The 5,638-nt window shown below is 40.1% G+C and overlaps 1 long non-coding RNA gene across 1 annotated transcript; it reads left to right on the forward strand.

Annotated features, from left to right (window-relative positions):
* Positions 1 to 2,137: 2,137 nt before the first annotated feature.
* LOC139034304 (uncharacterized) lies at positions 2,138 to 4,465 on the forward strand. The gene is made up of 3 exons (XR_011486702.1): positions 2,138 to 2,247; positions 2,954 to 3,090; positions 4,344 to 4,465. It is a non-coding gene; the product is annotated as an uncharacterized lncRNA (long non-coding RNA).
* Positions 4,466 to 5,638: the final 1,173 nt, after the last annotated feature.

The following is a 5,638-nucleotide window of genomic DNA, read 5'->3' on the forward strand; positions in this document are numbered from 1 at the left end:
GCCTCACACACTTGTAATTTGCCTCAGTTTCTGGGAGATTTTCTACTGTATATATTTGGCTAAAGCTCATGTGTCTTATGTCCAAGTATTGCTTAAATAGAGTTCTTTATCAGGATCAAAGGACTGCATGGTGGTGGTGGTGGTGGTGGTGGTGTTTTTTCCTGTTTAAGAGGAGCAGAAATCCCAGATCCTGGGCCGGTGAACTTGAAGACACATATTTTGCATCATGCATTTGTGTGTCCCCTTCCTAAAGAGACAGCTCTTGTAGACGTCACTGTGTGGCCTGTATTCCTAGCCTCAGCCAAGGCCTCCTCCTTGAACACCAGTCACCATGCATTGCTGATGGGTGAGGCAGGTGCTTCCTGGAGCACTTCATTCTGTTGGTGGAGGTCTTGTAGGGCTGCTGAGTCCCCTATCCTCAAAGGAAGGAGGCTATTCTTAAAGACTTTTTTTTTAATGTAAAATTAAGGATTTTATAAATGTATTCTCATTGAAGAACATGTATATTCCTTTCAGAAGGCATTCCTTAGTATAAAGCTATAGGAAAGAAAAAAAATACCACAGGCCAACACTGCTAATGGTTTGGTTTTCATTTCTTTCATTCTTTCTGTTTAGATAACATATATCCCTAGACTGAGACTATGCTGTTTATACAATGTATCTGCTTTTTCACTTGACATCCTATTGTGACCATTTTCACTTATCATTGAAAGTTCTTTATAAACAGTAGAGTGTATCAGTTCCTTAAAAAACTAGGAACAGATCTACCGTATGACCCGGCAACCCCACTCCTGGGCATACACCCTGAGAAAACCATAAATGAAAAAGACACAGATACCCCAGTGTTCACAGCAGCACTATTTACAATAGCCAGGGCGTGGAAGCAACCTAGAAGTCCATTAATAGAGGAATGGATAAAGGTGTGGTACATTTATGCAATGGAATATTAGTCATAAAAAAGAACAGATTTGAGTCAGTTCTAGTGAGGTTTGTGAACCTAGAGCCTATTAATACAGAGTGAAGTAAGAAAGAGAAAAACAAATATATTAATGCATATATATGGAATCTAGAAAAATGGTATTGATGAACCTATTTGCAGGGAAGGAATGGAGACACAGATGTAGAGAATGGACTTGTGGACACAGGGAGGGAGAGTGGGACAAATGGAGAAAGTAGCATTAACACAACATTGTAAAAATTTTAAAAATAAATAAATAATAAATTTTAAAAGGAGCCAGTGGAGTGAAGTAGCAAAGAACATAGCTTGAGAATCTGATTCTCTTTGAGTCTGAGCTCCACCACTTTCTAGTTCTGTGACATGTGTCTGTTTCTTTCCTCTGCAAATTGAAGACAGTAATATTTATCTCATGGAGTGATTATGATAATTATATGAAATATCCAAGAAAAGTGTTAAGAGCAATTCCTGTCATGTAATAAACACCCTGTTATGTCATTATCATTTGTGTAATCATTCTCGTAAGATTGAACATAGTTTTTATTTCTGTTTCTCAAATATTTTGATATTTTAAGTAAAGCTATGATAGGCATCTTGATGCATACATTTTTAGGCCTTTACGATTTTTTTTTAACTAGTCATTCAAAGGTAATGACTTAATTTCCCAATACCTTGCCAGTAGCTCTTGAGAAAGAGGGTTTCAGTTTATATTCCATCTCTTGTACCTATGAGAGTATTCATCTCAAAGTGCATATGCTGTGATTTTGTATAGTTTGATAAGAGAAATAGTAGGGGTTTTGTTTTTTTACTATCTTCTTCCTTGAAGTTGAACAGTGTTCCTATTTTAAGAACACCCTTTAGAACGAAGTCCATGGACATTTTAGAGTGGAGTTTTAGCTCTCAGCTTGGGTGCCATGTGTTCTTTTGAAGGCAGTGGGAGGACAGCGCAATGATGTATCCACCTCCCTGCACCGCGCCCTGAGTGGTTTCATGTGTGGTGTCCACGGTTCAGAAAGAGAAGAGTGAGTTGTAACTGACTGTGGATTATTGGCTGTTTAAAGCATTCATGTAGCTACTTTCCTCCACTTTGTTATTGAATAAGTATTTTCTAGTAGAAGTGAAGCATCGATAACAAAGCATATCAAGAATGAATACGTTAGATAGTGATGAAATATTCAGAAATTTTAAACCCACACATCCTTTTTTATTTTACAGGCAAAAGGAAAGAAACCTTTATTTGTACAGTTGATCCTGGAAAATATATGGAGTTTGTATGATGCTCTCTTGAAAAAGTAAGACAGTTATAAATTGTTTATCTCTGGGCAGTGTAATTTGCAATTTGACGAGTTACCCTTCCGAAAGCTAGGTAGACTGGGAAAGTGAAGAAAGCCTTTACAGAGCTTGGAAACCATTTAAAGGAGTATGTGTAACCCAATTACAGGGTGATGGGAGGGACAGAACAGAAATATTTTATAGAGTGCTGAGGCAAAGAGATAAAAGGATGGGAAGAAACATAGACTTTGATTTTTACAAACTCAGTTCAATGTAAAATAGCAAATGTAGTAGAAAAGCTGCTTGATATTGAGGATCACTCATGGGGTCACTTAGGGAAAAAACTTTGCCTGATACAAATGGAAAAGAAAGTTTGCTTTAGTAAATTTCCAACTTGTACCAGCAGTGGAATCATGATTTTTGGTTTTAGTATTTATTTATAAAATCGCTTTACCAGTTGACATAGCATGTTTAAGATGATTGTGGAATGGTGCTTCATGGGACATTTTCAAGAGAAGTTCATTTGGAAGTGAAAAGTAGAGGTTGAGCAGTTTAATCCTATGGCAGGAGCCCCCCTCCAGCATTTTTGTTTTTTATAGTCAAGTAGTGCATTAGGAATAAATGTGTCGTGTGCTGTTGTGTTTCTCTTCCTCACTGCCCCTTTGTATCTTGATGTGATCTTTCTCTCATCTCACCTCCCATCCACCCATCTCTCGTTTACTATAGGGACAAAGAAAAAACTGATAAAATCGTGACTTCTTTAGGATTAAAAATCGGAGCCCGAGAGGCACGGCATTCAGATCCTAGAGTTCAGATCAATGCTATCTGCAGTCAGTGGCTGCCCATATCTCAAGCTGTTCTTGGTATCCTTTATATTAATGGTTGTTAATGAAATCATAGATTTGACAGAACAATAAAAAAGAGTGTGTTATTGGCCATCAGGAGGTCCTCTGAAAATAACGCATGCCAATTCAAAGTAAGTTTTTTCTGGGGTTATATAATGTTTTACTATGAAACTGTACTTTAGAAATGAATATGTTAATACTAATTAAGATTAATACAAATCTGAATGTTCTTAAAAAACATTTTAAATTTTTGTTTCTTAATCCATAAAGTCAAAACTCTTAGACTAAGATTTACATAGGAGTAGATACTTTAGATGTTTGTGTTAAGATCACTGGTTCATTATAACCCATATTGTCTTTACCTTGTTTATACTTCCTCTCAAATTAGTGATTCCAAAAAGACTTGATTTTAAGTGGCTTACCTTAACTAAAGTCATTTTGTAGGTGAATTTAAACTATCTTCTTCTTTTTTTTAAAATTTTTTTTTTAAAGACTTTTGTTATGTGGACCAATTTTAGCATCTTTATTGAATTTTTTACAGCATTGCTTTTGTTCTGTTTTATGTTTTGGTTTTTTGGCCGGGCATGTGGAATCTTAGCTCCCTGACCAGGGATCGAACCCACACCCCCTGCATTGGAAGGTGAAGTCTTAACCACTGGACCACCAGGGAAGTCCTAACCAAAGTAATTTTATAGAGGAATTTAGATTATTAAAACCTTCTTGTCACTGATCTGTGTGTACTTAGCAGTACCCATGGGGTGGGCTGAGAGTGCAGTGTCTGGGGAGTGGGCCAACAGTGGACCACAGAGCTGTAATAAACACAGATCCCTATGGTGACCTCGCTCTGTTGGAGGGCCTGCTTGTATCACAGCTAGTGGCTGGTGCTCACTTTGGCAGCACATATACTAAAATTGGAATGACACAGCTAGTGGCTGATAGTGGTTTTATGCCAGTTGTTAGAGACTGAAACTGTGAAAGATTTTGAGGACTTGGTCACAGGTAGCTGAACTCCTAAGCTCTGTTGTCCTTCCTCATTTGTTCCGTAGGATGTCAGTGTTAAAGTATCTACCGTGACATCCTTTCTGGGCTCTAGAGCGTCCATGAACTCCCTGGGATTGTATCCACGTTTTGAGATGTGACTTCCGGAGTGTTTCCTTACAGGCCAGGCATCGTGTAGACAGGTTGTTACTCCCGTACTTTGCGCACAGCCTGTCTCTGCCGGGGTGAAGAGCGCTTGCTCAGGCTTTTGAGGCCTTAACAGCAGACTTCAGCTATGGTGTGTCAGAAGCTTCCTAGTCCCCTCGACATTACCGCTGAGAGAGTGGAGAAGCTGATGTGTGCAGGATCACAGACTTTTGATTCTCTCCCACCAGAAACCCAGGCCCTGAAAGCAGGTGAGGTAAAGACGAACACGCCAGTCAATGTATTTTTGGTCATCCTAAGTCAAGGCTACTCTAGACCAATTTGCTGAATGCTAGCTTGCTAAATAGCCAAATGGCCAACTGCCCCGGTAAACAGTTTCACAAACATTTCTCCAGTTGCTGTTTGTTTTCTAACATTTCAGTTTCGCCAGAACCGTTTTGCTCTGCTAGTGAAGTGAGGAGACCTGAGACCTCTCCCTTTTGCCCAGATCACAGTTCATAATCTTATCATCATGCTCTGTCTGTCCTCTCAGGTAGCCAGGAATGTGTCCCTGAGGGGACTGTGTCTCAGGGCCTGTGGAACAGTGACTCCGGGGTCTGTGTTCCCTCCTGAAGCCCCACACATGCTCGCCCCCTGAGAGGGAGCCTTATTTGCTCCCAGCTTCATGTGGCTCCATGAACTTCGTCTGTGCTCATCACGCTGTCCTCTTTTTCTCCCATTCTGTTGGATTTGCAGCCCCTGCCGTCAGATCACTGCTGTTCTCAGACCCATGGTTGACTCTCCTTTGTTAAATCTCTCAGCAAGTTCCCAGTCCTCCTGACTAGATATGTCACTACCATTTGACATAGCCAATCCCTCCTTCCTCCTTGAGACCCTTTCTTCTTTGACTTCTGGGCTTCCACCTGTTTTTCCTTGTCTCCCTGTTTCCCTGGCTATTTATCCCACCCCCCCCCCCTTTTTTAAATTAAAACAGGAGAAAAATCAAACAAGTTAATAACATATGTACAAGGGAGAGACCTGGGAAAACAGAATAACTTGCTAAAATGTCTGAAACCCTCACCTTAAATACTGTCAGTGGTTTAGAACTTCAAAGGGGAGAAAGGCATTTGCCATGGAAAATGAAAAAGTGAAAGTATGGTTACAAAGAGTGTTTGCCGGGCCACAGAGTGGGCTCTGATCGCTGAGCCCTGCCAGATTTCCCCACCACACCAGCCCCTTCTCTTTGCAGATATTTCTGGTTACAGTTGTATTCCAGGAACAGGCCCTTTATCTCAATTCTTTAGACAACTAAGGGGACAGAAAAAGAACAACTTCCTAAGTTCTCTGCTCCTTAAGAACAATCAGCCTAAATTAACCCTCCGCTAAAGAAACACCTTGTGGAGTGGCGAAGTTTGTTCTTCTGCAGTTGTGCCTTTGAACCTTC

The sequence above is a fragment of the Odocoileus virginianus genome, unplaced genomic scaffold, assembly GCF_023699985.2.
Source record: "Odocoileus virginianus isolate 20LAN1187 ecotype Illinois unplaced genomic scaffold, Ovbor_1.2 Unplaced_Contig_319, whole genome shotgun sequence".
NCBI lineage: Eukaryota > Metazoa > Chordata > Mammalia > Artiodactyla > Cervidae > Odocoileus > Odocoileus virginianus.